This window comes from Myotis nattereri (assembly GCF_964212035.1).
Source record: "Myotis nattereri genome assembly, chromosome: 13".
Taxonomy (NCBI): Eukaryota; Metazoa; Chordata; class Mammalia; order Chiroptera; family Vespertilionidae; genus Myotis; species Myotis nattereri.
In genome coordinates this window covers 39,284,962-39,301,248 of record NC_138088.1, presented here as the reverse complement: position 1 = coordinate 39,301,248, position 16,287 = coordinate 39,284,962, and the positions used below count along the sequence as shown (strand labels likewise).

The following is a 16,287-nucleotide window of genomic DNA, read 5'->3' as shown; positions in this document are numbered from 1 at the left end:
CCCTCTTAATCATCTCATAACCTCTGTTATACAAGAGAATTCTGTTTATTTCAGAGAATGAGCCCACACACAGGTTTGAAGCAAGTCCAACAGGAACATTTGCCACTGTATAAAAACTTGACTCATCTTCTGCTCTTTGATGAGAACTGGTCCTTCTGTTTGCCCCTCCATTCCACCTCCCCCAGTTGCCGACATCATTTGTAGAAAATGGACTATTTAGGAATGTCATGGTTTATTTCTCAGAACTGGAACTGTTGCCTGATTTTCTTGAGGAGATCCTTGGGGAAAGCAGAACTGCCTCATTTGTGCCTCCATTTCTCTCTCTTTTTTTCTTGCTTTCTTAATTTCATGTGTCCTCACAAGGAGATGACTTGGGAACAGTTATCAAGAAGAATGCAGGAGTAGTTAAGAACCAGTATAAGTTCCAGAAGTACGAGCCTGTCATTGGATCATATTCCTTTTTTGACATGGACTCAGGGATGTGCAGTAGATGCAGTACCATGTGTGCTGACCTCGGGCATCTAACGGGAAGGATCCCTCCAGGAGCCTATGGCTAAAATGGGCAGTGAGGGCTGGGTGATGAGGCGATAGGTAGATTCCCTGCCGGCTGGGTTGCTGGATCAGGTGTGCAAGCTCTACGTGGGAGGCCTCCTGTGGCAGACCTAGGATTGTGTCTGGTCAGTACTTTTTATCAGGCACTTGAAGCTGTAGAAGGCAGCCGTGTGAAGTGTGCAGATCTCTGAGGGCTGGGAGGTAGCACTTACACTTCAAAGAGTAATCAGGACCCAGAAAGCTCTTCTGAGATGTGCCCAGCATCTGGGTTACAGAAAAATTTTGTGTGTGTAGGATGGGGGTGACCTGATTTTAAAAGAAGCTCTTGTGGAAAAAGACTCGGGCATTTTAGATGTTGAGGAAAAGAGGCAGGTGCTTCTTAGAGGAATGGAGAGGAGGTGGTTCTTAAGCTGGGTACCCTGATCATTTTAGGTTTGCCTTCTGGACCTCCTCACTTCCCCTCTACCCCAAGGGGTGATGCTGGGCTGGGTGCCCAGGAGCAGAGAAGTGGCTTTGACATTAGTCCTCCTCCTTGGCTTCCCCTCTGGGGAGCCACCCCCCTTGCCTATTCAAGGCCTCTTCCATGTCTACATTGGCGTTTTGGGTTTCCTAGTTAGGCCCTGGGCCCTGAGGCTGTAGCTGCCTTTGTGTGTTGTGTGTGTGTGTGTGTGTGTGTGTGTGTGTGTTTAAAAATCAATGGGCTTTAGAAAATGCATAAATAGAATGTTTTGTATTCCTGTTTTTAACTTAAAAATAATTATATTCTGCAAATGCAAAAAGTAATAAATGTATGACTTCAGTTCCATATTGCATCAGGTTGAAGGTGGCAGGGAGAAGGTATAGGCGTGGGAGAGAGGAATAAAACAAGATATTGGGGTGGAGGGGGAAGCAAAGACAGTGACAAGTCGGGGGCGGGGAGAAGAAGCACAGAGAGAATTGCCCAGGAAGAAACTAACAAGGCACACAGAGTCAGAAAACAACCCACTTTGAGGTGAAACCAAGTGGCAGTAAAGCCTTCATCCCATTGCTGTAATTTTATGTCTAGGAATTCTGAGAAAATCACGGAATCACTATGCAAAAAGTGTTTATATTTTCTTTGTAAATACACCATGAAGTCAGAATATGACAACCTGATATGCCTCGCCCCATGGAATGAAATATTGATATCTACTGATGGTATAAGAAGCAAAGGCCCAATTTATTTAATACTCTTCAAAATAAAATATCTCTTCTCCTTCAAAATAAAACAAAAACGTTACGGTCATTGGATACGTCCAAAGAGTTAAAGAACATTCTCAGTGTTTTTATCAATATGCATATACATATGCACATATATAAAAAGAAACTACCTCTCAATCACCCAGTGGTTATCTCTGGATGGTGATTTTTATAACTATTATTCCTTCCCCTCCTTTTTTTTGAGGGGGTGTTATTTTCTAATTTTTTAGAAAACAGTGAATGGTATTACTTTAGTCAGAAAAAGTTACTAAAAAATAACACTCTGGTTGAAAAATATGGAGAAACAACATTGGAATACTATCAGTTGTCTAGAATATTATTTATTTTTTATATCTTAAGTTGAAAAATATATTCATCCAAGGTATCCTGGCCCATTTTCCCTTTTTTCTTCTTGTTTTTAAATTTTGTAGTGTTATTCACAATTACACATGCATAGTTCTTCAGCACCACAATCTCCTGCCCCCTCATCTCTATCCCAACTCCCCAGTGGCAGTCATTTAAAAATATTAGCTAATTCTCTTGGTATTTACTTCCACATTTTTCAATAACTTGTATGTTTTGCTACTTTTGGGCATTATCTGTTGACTCCTTACCATGTAAGGTAAGAATTTAGCTCTCCTCTCCTCCTCCTTTCCATGTACCATCTCTCTTTGTCTTTTTTTAAAAACATATTTTATTGATTTTCTACAGAGAGGAAAGGAGAGGGACAGAGAGTTAGAAACATCAATGAGAGGGAAACATTGATCAACTGCCTCCTACACACCTCCCACTGGGGATGTGCCTGCAACCAAGGTACATGCCCTTGACCGGAATCAAATCTGGGACCTTTCAGTCCGCAGGCTGACGCTCTGTTCACTGAGCCAAACTGGTTAGGGCTCTCTTTGTCTTTGAAGGAAGAAAAATCCTGTCTCGCTTCTCTAAAAGTCATGACATGCATTATCCTAAAGGACAAGGGTTCCTTACATGGAGTAACATGCACATCCTTTGGCCTTTTGTGAAGCCAATAAGATTTTTTAAGGTCTGTCCAAAATTCTAAGTTCTAGGTTTGAGTTGGGCCACATGTTGTTTTTAGCTTTATGGACCAACCAAAACAAGGTCCATCGGAATCTGGACTAAACCAGGGCATCTCCTGGATGATGTTTTTTGGCACGATCAATTTATTTTGTTACCCTTTGCTTTTATCATAAAAGTAGAGTAGAGAAAATATGGCATCCTAGTTCATTATAGCCATGGTCTGCTGGACTTGACTATCCTGGGGGTCCAAGAAGGCGTGGGCCTTGAACTCTCAGTTCCAGGGCACTCTCAAGGAGACAGCTTCTGTTTATGTTTGAGTGGTCATGTCCAGGGTTTGTGGGGCAGTGGCAGAGATGCCTGTGTCCTGAGGCCCCAGGGGGATTTGTATGAAGTTCTAAAAGTGCCATCTTTCCCAGAAAAGCTGCTGCAGTTCGGCCTCAAAGTGGGGCATGTGGACTCTACTTCGAGTCTCGGAGTTTCCCAGAGCCACCCACAAACACCTCTGAATTCTTTGTCCAAATCTAGAGGCCATTCCTCTGGGCTTCTCTGTTTCTTCCAGGCTCATGAGTGACTCCCACTCTTGACTTTTGCCTCTATTTATGGCCCTTCTGAGTTCTGAAAAAGTCTTCCCTGGAACTCACACCAGTGGTCTTAGCCTCTTTCTCATCAATGAAGAATGAGGGAAGGCAGCAGAGCAATGTCTCATGACTTCTACTGTAAGAAATGAAGACTCTGACTCTTAAAGTTGTAAGCCATGTGGTTTGTACAACTCTGCTTGCATATCTCCAGTAGTGAGGGGCTCGCTCTCTCAAGGAGCCACCCTTTCCACTATTGGGGAGCTACTCGTAGGAAAGTTCTTTCCTACTGAGCTAACATCCTTGTCTGGGATTTCTATCCACTAAACAGATAAGGGCTTTGAAGGTACAATTTGTTGAAACTAGTCAACAAAAATGACTCTTCCTGTTACTCTGGCATAAATGTATTGAAAATGGTTTTAAGAGGCAACCATAAAAGATGCTGGTAGAAACTCATGTTTTCTAAGCACCAAGTGTGCTGCCAGAGAGGTTCAGTTTTGTTTTTCTTTTTCATTTTGATTTTGATTTATTTGAGTCTGATAGAACGGTATCAGTGACATGAAGAATAATTATAGTACCTTTTGAAATTCTATCCTGGAACCCTACCAGGAACTGACCCAGATTTGTGCCAAGGAACACATCATAGGTTTGGGGTTTTTTAAAATGTGTTTTTAAAAATGCTCGTTTGAAATGCTAGGCTTTTTGTTACTTAAAGAGCATTGTTTTAGTGGGTGGAGTTCTTTTTTGATCTTCTAAGTTTAAACTTCTTAGATCAGGGTGACCATAGTGACCATCCTGGATGGTGAATTGAAGTGGCCTCTTAGAGGCAAGGCCTGCGTGTGCGCGCACACGTATGTGTGTGTGTGTGTGTGTGTGTGTGTGTGTGTGTGTAGTGTGCGTGTGCGCACTTCTCTCTTTTTTGTCAATCAGTTTTAAACTTTTTTGGATTTTTGCTGCTTTTTCTAATTCTTCTGATCTGGCATCTTGGGAAGATTGTGTGATGTGATTCTTGCCATAAAAATGAATTGCCTTAAAAAAGAAAGAAACTGGCAGCACTAAATGAACTTGTTAACGTTGGTGGTTGGATTACTGTGTTTCCTTTGAGAGTTTGTTTGTTTCCCCAGCTTTCTACGATGAACATTATATTACTTTTATATTAGAGAAAATTACTTGGAAAAAAGCATGGTTGCTTTCAAACTCATTCCTGGTCTGCCAAGAAGGTAACCAGGTGACTTCAGGAGGAATAACAGACTGGAACCTGGGATGTTGGGAGCCAGAGCTGCCCTGGGAGTGGTTGTCCCAGTCTTTTTATCATCAAAGGTGCTTCTCTTTTTTTTATCTTTATACTTATTTTTTTTCTAAATGTCCTTGCTTTGAAAGATTTCATCTAACCCAACATTGTGCTTATTAAGTAGTAAGTCCCCCATTGGTGATCAGTCAGAGATAGACTAACTGCCTGTTGGAGGATTACCCAGATTTCTTTGTGGAGTTGATGCTATTCCAGCTAAGAGGAAAGATGTGTGATGCTCCAGTCGGCCTTTCTGTTAGGCACTTGTCTGTGCTGCCTTCAGTGCCACCACAGTGGAACTGTCTGAGCTGGAGACTCAAGGTTGGGTTTCTGCAGTTAGAGCTCTTCTGTGTTTGAGCCCAGGACTTTGTATTCCCTTTAGGACTGATATTTCCCCCCACAAATTCCTTGATTTTGTTTTTAATGTAACAACATCTTGAAACCCCAAACCAATAATACAATAAAGCTTCATGACTGTGCTGACCTTTGCCTCATCCCTCAACATCAGCATAATCCTTATAATGGTTATAGTAGTTGGCATCAGTTGAATGTGCTTTACAGATTTACCACCAGGTACTATGTTAAATGTCTACCAGATCTCAGTTGATCCTCTTAACTCCTTTGTGAAACAAGTGCTGTTAATGAGTCCCCCTTTTACTGATGGAGAAACTGAGGTTGAGATTTTTATCCAAGGTTACGAGGCCAAAGAGCAGTGAAGTTAAGATTTAAATTGTTTTCCATCTCTTAGATCTTTCATACCCTTTCTCTTTCACACCTTTCCTCCTAATCAGCTTTTTCTAGACAGGACCTCAGCTTCAGGTCTTTTTCACATCCCAGCACTTCACCTTTCTGTGTGTCTGGAGTAAATTGACTCTCTTTTCTCAGTTACTCAGCAGGAGGTCCAGGAAAGGTGGCCAGACACCGGGAATGAAGGCCCTGTGCCAAGAGCGCCTCCTCCTGCAACCTGACAGACAGGATGGGCAGGCTCATTCCCGAGTGTGTGGGAACTGGAGTTGGGATTTGGTCCTCTCTTTTCTAATTTCTCACTTTTAGATTGGGGCTTTATGGGGTCCAAGGACACATTTCCCAGCCACAGAAATGACTGCTCCATGCCTCCAGTTCTTTTTCTTGTGCCCTCTCAAAGTAGGAGGCATAGAAGGCCTCAAATCCCTTTCTTCTGGAAAGGGGAGGAAGCTAGTGGAGGCATCTCTCTTCCCACGGAATGACCTTAGTTCCATTCTGAGCATGTAGAACAGGGGCTCTTAATTTTTATTGGGTCATTGACCCCTTTGAGAATCTGATGAAAGCTTTGGACTCTTTCCCAGAAAAATCATAGTGATTATAACCAACATTTATTTTGTAGGCATTGTGCTAAGCACTTACATGTATTATCTCTTTTAATCCTCACCGTAACCCTTTGAGGTGTACGGACTGTTGTTATCTCTCTTCTACAGACGAGGAAACTGGGGCATTGAGATGTTAAATGGCTTGCCTGTGGATACACATTTAGAAAGTGGTTGAGGGTCTTTGCATATGATTTCAGTTGAACCCCATGATCTAAAGTATCTCAGTTCTAGAGTACAAGCCACCACCTACACTGCTTAAAGAGGGAAATTTGTATGTGTAATAGGGTAGCAGGTGGATACCAACCCCCACAACTGGTGATCAACTGCTAGTCAAGGTGGTGGAGGAAGGAAAGGCTGCTCTTGGCTCCCCTTTGCAGAATCCTATCGGATCAGTTCTGCGAATCTGCACGGGGTTTCTGAGTGTCCAAGCTTTGCATGGATCCCACGCAGTTATCTAATTGGCATTTAACGGTAGGTAGGGAGTCAGACAATCTGGGCTTCTCTTAGTTCTGCCCCTCTAAGCTGTGTGACTCAGGGAGTCATTCACTCTCTGAGCCTGTCTGCTCATCTGCAAACCTTGGTGGATGACTCTGGGTGCCATTAGGATGGTGTGGGAGGGTCCTCACCACTGTGTGAGGAAGGCACGACTCTTAATGTGCTTCAGTGCAGCTCATAAGTAAATGGCCTGTTCTTAGTACATTGTACACATTGTTCTGTTATTAAGATCAGTGGGCCCAGAAACTGACCTGTGACCACTCACCACGCTTGTCAACTGCAGCTTTGGAAGATACAGTGAGAATATTCATAGAGCAACAATCAGTGATCATAATACATCAGATTTTGGAATAGTTTGTACCCTCCTCCTGACTCTGCCATTCTGTTCCCCACCTGTTTGTCCATGACCCTCACAGCAGATGTCCTTATCATAGAGCCATGGGATATGTCAGTACTGGAAAGGAATGGAAATAGGCTCAGAGAGGTGTAGGAACTTGACCAAGATCACACAGCTAATCCATGGCAGAGCCAGAACTTTAGTTGTGCTACATGGCTGTCCCTTATCGCTCCTCTTAATGCCCTTCACAACCAGATGCAACTCTTCATCAGTTTATACCTTATCCCTTCTATTTGCTGAGTCATTCTCTCCATACCTTCTCCCTCTTCCTCCTCACTGCCTCGGTGTGTGGTGAATGAAGGAACAAAGCCATTTGTATAAGCAGAGCCATCTCAGAAGTTCTTTCTAGTGCTAGGCCCACAGTTCACACATTCAGATGGTTGTAACTTCTCCAGGTGTCAGGATGAATCTCTGCTGTAGACAGAGACCCTCCTGGGAAACACCCCTCTCCATACACTGCTGTCTTCCCATTACAGTAGTGATAGGTACACCCCGCCATTGTATTACTGGAAGTTTGTGGAAGCCAAGGTGGTATGGTTCATTACTGGCTGTGTGGGGTTCTCTCCAGCAGAAGTCAAACTTGGATGTAAAGAGCATCTTTTCTGGGGCTGGGTCGGGTGTTCAGAGTAGTGATATTGAGCACTGCTGGGCACCAGCTTAGCACTCCCTACTCCTTGCCACTGTGAATGTCCATGGACCTTCTCTCTGCTGAAGAGAGTCCAGTCCCATTGTCTATTACTCACTCAGCTTTCCCACTTATCTTACCTTCTAAGGAAATTTTTCTCCTTTTTAACTCAGTTCCTGGCCATTTTTTCATATAGAGTCAGGGCAATGAGTAGAGGCTGAGTTGGGGGACCAGGGGTTGGGGATCATCTGTGTGTGTGTGTGTGTATGTGTCAGTGTGTGTGTGTGTGTGTGTGTAAGGAGGGGCTCTATTTACACTGAAAAGGCCCAGTACTTGTGAGAGAAGATGGATTGGTGGCTAAAGGAAGGAGATGGAAAAACCTCGAGCTGGGGTTTGGGACAGTGGGGGAGTGGGGGGGGGGGGTGGAGAGGAGAGTTTCTAGAACAGCTGCTGTCTATGTATGGGATATCATTTGTAGATAAGGAAGAAGGACTTTAAAGATAATTTCCTATGCATTAAGGACTTAATTCTCTCCCATTGGGTTTCAACAAGATCACTCACATTTTGAATTATTTCTTTTTTTTTTAAAATAATTTTTATTTCTTGAAGTATTACAAAGAGTATTACATATGTCTCCTTCCCCCCCCCCCCTTGACATTCCCCCGGCCCCTACCCCCTAGTGTCTTGTGTCCATTGGCTATTCTTATATGCATGCATATAAGTCCTTCGGTTGATCTCTTAACACCCCCCCCAAACCCTCCCCAGGCTTCCCACTGTAGTTTGACAGTCTGTTCAATGCTGCTCTGCCTCTGCATCTACCCCTGTTCATCAGTCTATACTGGTCCCCATTATCTGTCCCAACCTCACTGGAGCCGTCCCAACCTTGAATTATTTCTTATATGTGGGCTGGATCGTTTGCTTGAGTGGCTACCTGGAGATCCAGTGATGTTCACGTTACTGGTGTATTCTGTTGGGAGACAGGCTGAGTGTGGGGCGGAAGAACGTGAGAAGCAGACTCTGGAGGTGGGTGATTGGGGAAGATGCACTGCGGTGGGGGGGGGCCAGGGCTGACGTGCCAGAGTCAGCCCGATCATTTTCCTGCATTAAAAATGAAGAATGATGTCAGAGTTCTCAGATTAGTGCTTATTCACTTTGTTACCTTAGTTCCAAATATAGTCTGAGGCAGTCCTACCGGGCAGTTTTACCTGTAGCGATTCATTGTGTTTTGTTTTTTTTTTCCAAAAAAGAGCAGATTTGTCCTAAAAAGAAGGAAAAGGTTGATTTTCTTGGCCATATTTTACTGAAATATCATTGCGGAAGGATATTTAATTTTTCCTCCAAGAAATTTTCCTTTCGTACCGTTTTGAGATGGAGGTAGCTTAGCACAGAGAGGGATTAGGAGCAGTGACTGTTCGGTTTAAATAAGGAAAATGCTTTTTTTTCTGCCAGTGGGCCTCCTGGGGTTGATTGATCTGTGTGCTCTATCTGTCCAGTAAAACCTTTCCCACTGGCAGAAGCCCCAGAACAGAGGCGCTGGAACTTGCAGGTCTGTGCATGGAAGTCCTGGCCCCTGTGTGGGCTCCTAGGAGAGAGGAGGAACGCTTCTGCAGAAGAGCCCGAAAGGGTGACCTGGCCTCCGAGGAGTTCAGGCCAGAGTTGGTGCTTTTGGATACCAGGGAAGGGCAGAAAGAATACCTGCCCTGGTCCCTCTCCTGTGCTGCTGGTGGCGATGCTGAACAGCTGTGTTCTTAGCCCATTTGCCAAGCTATGGGGCATTTTTAATTGTCCATCGTTTTTGATACTCTTAAGGACCTTGTGTGAGGGCAGGAAGTGTCAGCTGCCTTCTGGTGTAGCAGGAAAGCAGCCCTCTGCTGGGGAAGGTCCCGGTCAGTTTCTGGCCTCTCCAGGGGCCACCCTGCCTTGTTTCAGTCCAGAGGCAGCCCTGACAGTATGGGCCACAGTTCCTGAGGGTTTCTCAGAGGGACTCCTCCAATGGCTCCACGATTTTATGAGTAGTGTGCATACTGGATCCTTTTACCCTCTGGATGGCAAGCCACTGTGCCATCTGCTGTCACTGTGCCGTCTGCAGTCGCTATGCAGACTGGGCGTTGCGGTTAGTAAATGGGATGCCAGGAGATCCTGGATTCAGATTTTGTGACCTGAAGGGTGCCAAGGGACATGTGCAGGTGTTGAGTACCAGCTGTAGGAAGATGCCATGCCCAGTGCTTCTAGTTACTCTTTTATGTCCGCTCACCCTCCGTTACCATGCTCAGATGCAGGGGAGGAAATGGACGCCAGGGAGGTCGATAACTTGCTCAGGGTCATGCAGGTGGTAGATGGAGATCAGGCTTGACCAAGTTCTCATTTTTTCCTTTATGATTATAACCCCCATGCTAGAATGTGTCTCCTCCGGCATGGCTGTGCAATAGAAACACGATGTCACCCATGTATGGCATTTAAAATTTTCTAGTAGTCACATTAAAAGGTAAGAGGAAACGAGTGAAATGATTTTTAAATATGTATTTTTTTTAACCCAGTGTATCCAAACCATCATTTAAATATGTAATCAGTATTAAGAATTATCAGTGAGATAGTTCACATTCTTTTATTTCCACTCCAGAATTTTCAAAACCAGTGCATGTTACCGTCACAGTACGTCGCAGGTCATCCTGGCATCATTTCAAGGGCTCAGTGGCCACGCGTGGCTAGTGGCTATCCTGCAAGATAGTACAGCTCCAGGATCTGACCCAAGAGGCGCGTCCTGAAGGCTGCCAAGGATAGCTCGGGGTCACCATTTTTTAAATGAATGGTTTCCACACGCCCCGGGATGCATCAGTCTGTGCTGGGCAGTCTGTGTGAGCGTCACCTGAGGAGGAGGGCATTCAAATTCCTCCATCAGTCTGGAGCCCCAGGTGATTCTTCTGCGTAGCCTGATTGGAAACAACGGCACTAAAAACATTCACTGGGCAATTTCCCCGGGTTCTCTGGTTCTGCCCGCCCCCTTGTCTGGGCACTTGCATTCCAAGCACGTTCTGTGGGGGTGGAGGTGGAGTGTGATGGGAAAGGTGGGGGAATGCGAGCCCTGGGGACCTTTTTCCTCTCCTGCACATAGAACTGCAGTTTCTATGCAAACAAGAAATCCTGTGTATTTACCTGGATGTGATCATGCATAAGGGGTGGAACCTGCCCTTTTGGTGGCTTCGAGCAGGATCCCGTGCTCTCAGTAACGGTGAGACCAAAGAACCAACATTTTCACGGGAGAATGGTATACTGTTTTCTTTTCCAGTGGTTGGTTTTAAAATGTGTTTGGTGACTTAGAGTAAGAATTTGTTCCTAAAGAGTTGTAGTTCTGGGTTCTAAACCTCAAAGGTCAGGCAGGTGGTGCAAGATGGAGGGTGGGAGATGGCAAATCAAACTCTTAGGAATGCTCTTCACTTTCACGAAAACGTGGCTGTCTCCCCTTCTTGGGGGAAATACAAGACCCTCTTGGTCTTTCATTTTCCTACTGTTGATAGAAAAATATTTCTCTTCTCAGAGAAAAAAGGAGAACAAGCAAATGATAAATGGCAAGTGACACTTGACCTTGGAGTTTAGGGAGGTGAGTCTGAGAGCCTTGCCCACCTAAGAGGGAATAGCTACTACCCAGCTCCACCAGATGTGGTCCTTAAGGCCCAGTGTTACCAGGTCTTGGTATTTTTAAGGAGAAGCCACAAATCCAGAATATTTAAAAGGTGAAATCTTTGGCTTTTTAAAAAAGAATCAAACATTCTAATTTAGAGCTTTGTAGGCAGAGAGCCTAGCAAATGCAAAGGCCCTTGAGGGAAGGAGCGCAGGGGCTGCTCAGGGAAAGAGGGAGGGAACCACCAACTCTGGGAGGAAGAAAGTATGAAGTCACTGTGAATCATTTAAAGTAGGCGTGCTTTTTTTTTTTTTTTTTTTTAAAGGGGAGCTAAAAATTATTTTCCTATTTTTTAACTAATTTTATTCTGCTTTATGAACTTCCGTGTCATTCAGCAAACTTGGAAACATTCATTCTCCCTCCTACTGAATTTGTGGAGTGGGTGGAAGAACTTTAAAAAGCTCCTCCAAACCCACTTTCCGCTGCCAAGGGGTGTGAAGGGAGGACAGCTAGGCAGTGGGACCAGAGGCGAGAGATGCTTGAGCCACCTTGGCATTGAGCACCTTGGCAGCTTCAACGTCGTTCAAGTCCTGAGGATGTGGCGCTGGGCATGGCCCCAATGAGATTGCTTCTGGGAAATAGGGAAGTGCTCTTCAAGGTAAAAAAAATAGTTTATTTTGGATATGCTAGGTTATCTTTAAATAATGCAGTGTGATTTCAAAAAAAAAATTGCACAAAAGAAATAAAAAGATAATTACTCTGATATGTTTCCTTCCTGAATTGGTTAGCCTCAGGATCAGTTGGGGATTTTCTCCAATTCTACATTAGCTTTCTAAGCAGAGTCCTTCATAAAGTTCACTAAATTAATGGACTAATTAGTGGCTGCTTAGATTTCAGAGGCTAGTGGCAAGACTAAGGAGTTGGGGAATGGGTTGGCTGGATCATCTTTTGGCTGTGAGACATGAAATTTGAGGTATATTCTTCAAACAACCTGGAGGTTTTGAAGGAAGTGTATTGGGATACAGTCATTAGCCAGTCAAACAAAAGACCCCTTAAAACATCAAAAACAACAAGAAGGCAAGCATGAGTAGGTGCTTTGTGCCATGATGGAGTGGTGCATGGTCTGTGAGGATATTTAACTAGAGAGGCCCCCATTGGTCCAGAGCTGATAGGATGGTCTGGATTGATGATTGGTAGGAACAAAGGTGGCTAAGGTGACTTTCACTGCCTCTTGTATTGTCCTTTATTCTTGGGATGGGGTAGAGATGAGGATATAGATGAGGTAGGTAGGTAATGGTTCAAGGTAGTTGGTAGGGCCTGGAGCAACTCTTGTGATTTCTTTTGGATGATTGAGTGAGAGAGAGAGAGAGAGAGAGAGAGAGAGAGAGAGAGAGAGAGGTCTTGTTTTAGGCAAGTTTATAATGGTTCTGTAGGGAATAATGGATCTTCTAAAAGTTGAGGACCACCAGAAGTGGTCAGTTAGTATCCTGAGCTTTTCCCAGACCTCCTGCCCACCCATGCTCTTCCAAATTTGCATTGACTCAAGTGAAGAACCCTCAAGTTGAAGGGGACTCTCATCCTAGTGAAGGACATTGTGCATTGTTGCTGGGCCTTGCCGTTAGGAAGGCTAACCTTGGTCAGCCATTGGTTTCTCTGGCACTGGGCTGTCTGAAGGTTGCCCGGTAGCATCCAGTGATGTCAGGGAAGGGATCTCTCTAGGCTGGTCCATTCAAGGAACTAGCTTACTCCGATCTGTCATCTTCGTGGTCCACAGCATTTACTTTGCCATTTTTGGCTTGAGATTGCTCAGGTTGTTACTTGACCACAAAGTGGAAATCTGGGAAGAGAAGTGCTCAGCTGGCATGGCGCGTTTCCAGGCACTGCATTGATCTGCAGTGTCCTACTCTGTGGGCAGGATGCTGTGTGCCTTAGAGCTGTTCCTCGAAGGCCACCTTGATGACTGAGTGCTCCCAGACCCTCTGTTCTGCCACAGTGAGCCTGCACAGGTGTATGAGGGCTCAGTCTGTGCTGAGTCTGGACAACTCCAGTAGTTTATCTGGAGGCACTGGCATTGGGTACAGGAGGCCGCCTTCACTTACCTAGTTTGCATCCTGGCTGCTGGCATTTTATGTATTTTTATTTACTTAAAATAAAATGGAGTTACTAGTAGGTGATGGTTGTCATAATGTGATGTAGGGAATGGATAAATGTACTAAGAATGTTTAACTCCCTCAAAGCCTGGGCCCTTGAATACTGCCTCAGGGATGCTGAATTAATGAGCTTAAGGAGTGAAAGGTACTCTTTTCCAAATGGGTATCAGAGTCTGGGCACCAGAATCACCTGAATAATTCTTGGGTCTTCAAATCAGAGACTCTTATTTGATGGGTCTGGGACCCAGGACATTATTTTTAGAGACAAGAGCTTGTCAGTTAGAGATCTAGGGAAGCTCTTTTCACTTTTCAAGTGAATTCTGCCTGCTTGTTTCCTTCTCCTGGCTTTGAACACTGAGCTCTGACCATGGCCATGCACTTGGTCTTCACTCCTATTTATACCCCTTTCCAAAAGCTTGTCTTTGGGGGATGCTATCCCCCCTCTCAATACCCTCCCGCCTCGTTTTGCCTCAGCCTAGGTCAGGAGTGATGCCTTCTCTCTTACCCATGAAGAACAGGACAACTCCTCCTGGGACACTTTCTCATAAAACCTCCTGCTTGAGGCTTGACTGCATAGTAGATCTGGCCCTGGAAACCCAGGCCCTGGGCTGGAGACAGGACCATGTTGTGACTGGCACAGGGGAAGACAGTGTTGACTGTCTTCTCAGAGACCTTGTTTCTTCGGCCCTGCAGACCCTGGGATAGCACTGGTTGCATTGCCGTGGAGCGGGTACACTCTTTTTTTTTTTTTAAATATATTTCATTGATTTTTTACAGAGAGGAAGGGAGAGAGATAGAGAGTTAGAAACATCGATCAGCTGCCTCCTGCACATCTCCCACTGGGGATGTGCCCGCAACCCAGGTACATGCCCTTGACCGGAATCGAACCTGGGACCTTTCAGTCCGCAAGCCGACGCTCTATCCACTGAGCCAAACCGGTTTTGGCATGGGGGGGGTACACTCTTTATAAGGGCACCTGTCGAGATACATTTCCAAGAGTGCACATGCAGGGCTGCACATTGAGTCTCAACAGATGTAGGGCACATGGCATAAGGCAGGGCTTTTTCAAAAGATACATATATATGGATTTCAGAGAGGAAGGGAAAGGGAGAGAGAGAGAGAAACATCAATGATGAGAATCATTGGCTGCTTCTTGCATGGCCCCTACTGGGAATCAAGCCTGAAACCCTGGCATGTGCCCTGACCAGGAATTGAACCGTGACCTCCTGGTTCATAGGTCGACGCTCAACCACTGAGCAACATTGGCCAGGGAAGGCAGGGCTTTTTAAGACCTCTGAGGTCATGTGAGATTTGGACTAGGCCTCATTGGAGGGGCTGCTGTCGTCCTTGCTTTTGCCCATGTCCTATGACCTGTAATTCTCACCTTCCCGTCAGTTTGCCGCCTGCCTGCTCCACTCCCATCCCTGCTTAGGGCTCCTCAGGCCTCTGTCCATGCAGGGAAGCGTCTGTTCACCTCAGCTGCACTGGACGCCCCTGCTCAGTGCTCCCATCACACGGTGCCTGCGCAGGTCTTTACAGTTACCCATTGTCTTCACATTCTTTCCGAGTGTCTGGGCCCGTCTTTTACCCAGGCAGAGCAACTTATGGGCAAGGGCTGGGGCCGGTTCATCTTTGTATCTCAGTCACCTTGCACACTGCCTGGCGTGTAACAGGCTCAGTAAATACCTGCTGAGTGAATGAATCAATACATCCGTTGAGGGATGATATAAATAACTCCCCCCAAGGGCTTCTAGTTGTGAACATCATTCACTTATTACAGTGCTAGTACCTTGCACGTAAGCTTATTTATAGCTTTGTAAAGGGGAATTTTTCTAGCATAAAGAATATATTTTAGACAGTTTCGGACATTAACTGAACACTTTTGAAGTAGTAGATGCATTGTATTTGTGATAATTATTTTTGTACTTAAAGCAGCAAAATTATTGAAAATTTCACATTCAGAAACAAACAAACCTTTAGGGAACCTGATAGCATTTACTCTTATTTATTTATTTATCTGTTTATTTATTTTTTACAAATGAAGGTTTGGAGAGCATTTTAGTACAAAGTGGACACTTCTAATGTATTTCCTTGAATTTAGTATTAGCTTTGAGACACACACACGCACACACACACAGATCTCTCTCTCTCTCTCTCTCTCTCTCTCTCTCTCTCTCTCCCCCCTCCCCTCTATCTATCTATCTATCTATTATCTGTCTATAAAATATTTATTTTTTTGGCTTCATAATATAAGACTGCTATGCAATGGGGCATAGTGAAAGTTTGTGGATTGGCAGTCAAGAGACCTAGAGTCTAGAATTAGCTCTCCCCTTAACCGGGGCAGTGGGCAAGTCAGTTTCCGGCTTTACATTATGAAGTGGGAGTGGTTGTACTTGTTCAGGGACTGCGAATGTCTACAGGAGTGAGCTTACCAACTTAAGTTGCTATATGTGCTCTACCATTCATTTTCCTCTTGGAACTCACAGCCCCTTTTCTTCTGTTTTCCCACTTTTGTTAAAATCATAGGTAGAGAGAAAGATTTCTGTACCACAAGAAAAACAGTAACGCAAGGGCAGTGATATTATAATTCCAGCTCTTCTCTGTGAATTACAATTCCAGCTCTTCTCTGTAAATTACAATCCCAGCTCTTCTCTGTGTTGAGACACTGGGGAGTGATGGGGACTGTGGCATCGGCATAACCAAGCTTGCCTATGAAGGGCAGCTACTACTTAGCATCATCTGATCATGTTCAGACACGGCTATGAGCCCATTTTGAGATTCTCTGATTTTTTTTTTTTTTTAAGAGAAGCCAGAGCTCTTGGTTCCAGAAGTCTGGGTTTTATGATGTCTCTGACTTTTTAGCTTGGCTTGCATTTTCTAAACATACCCTGTAATTCAGGGTAATGCCAGCACAGGCTAGATGGGACCCACTGGGCTTTGACTTTGTGCTCCCATTGTACATGACCTCTAGTGCTTCTTTCTGCACA

General features: G+C 44.7%; 1 protein-coding gene across 1 annotated transcript in view; it reads left to right on the top strand.

The window, feature by feature from the left end:
- Positions 1-16,287, top strand: part of SORBS1 (sorbin and SH3 domain containing 1) — a 218,909-nt gene that overhangs the window by 41,671 nt on the left and 160,951 nt on the right. The window lies entirely within an intron of this gene.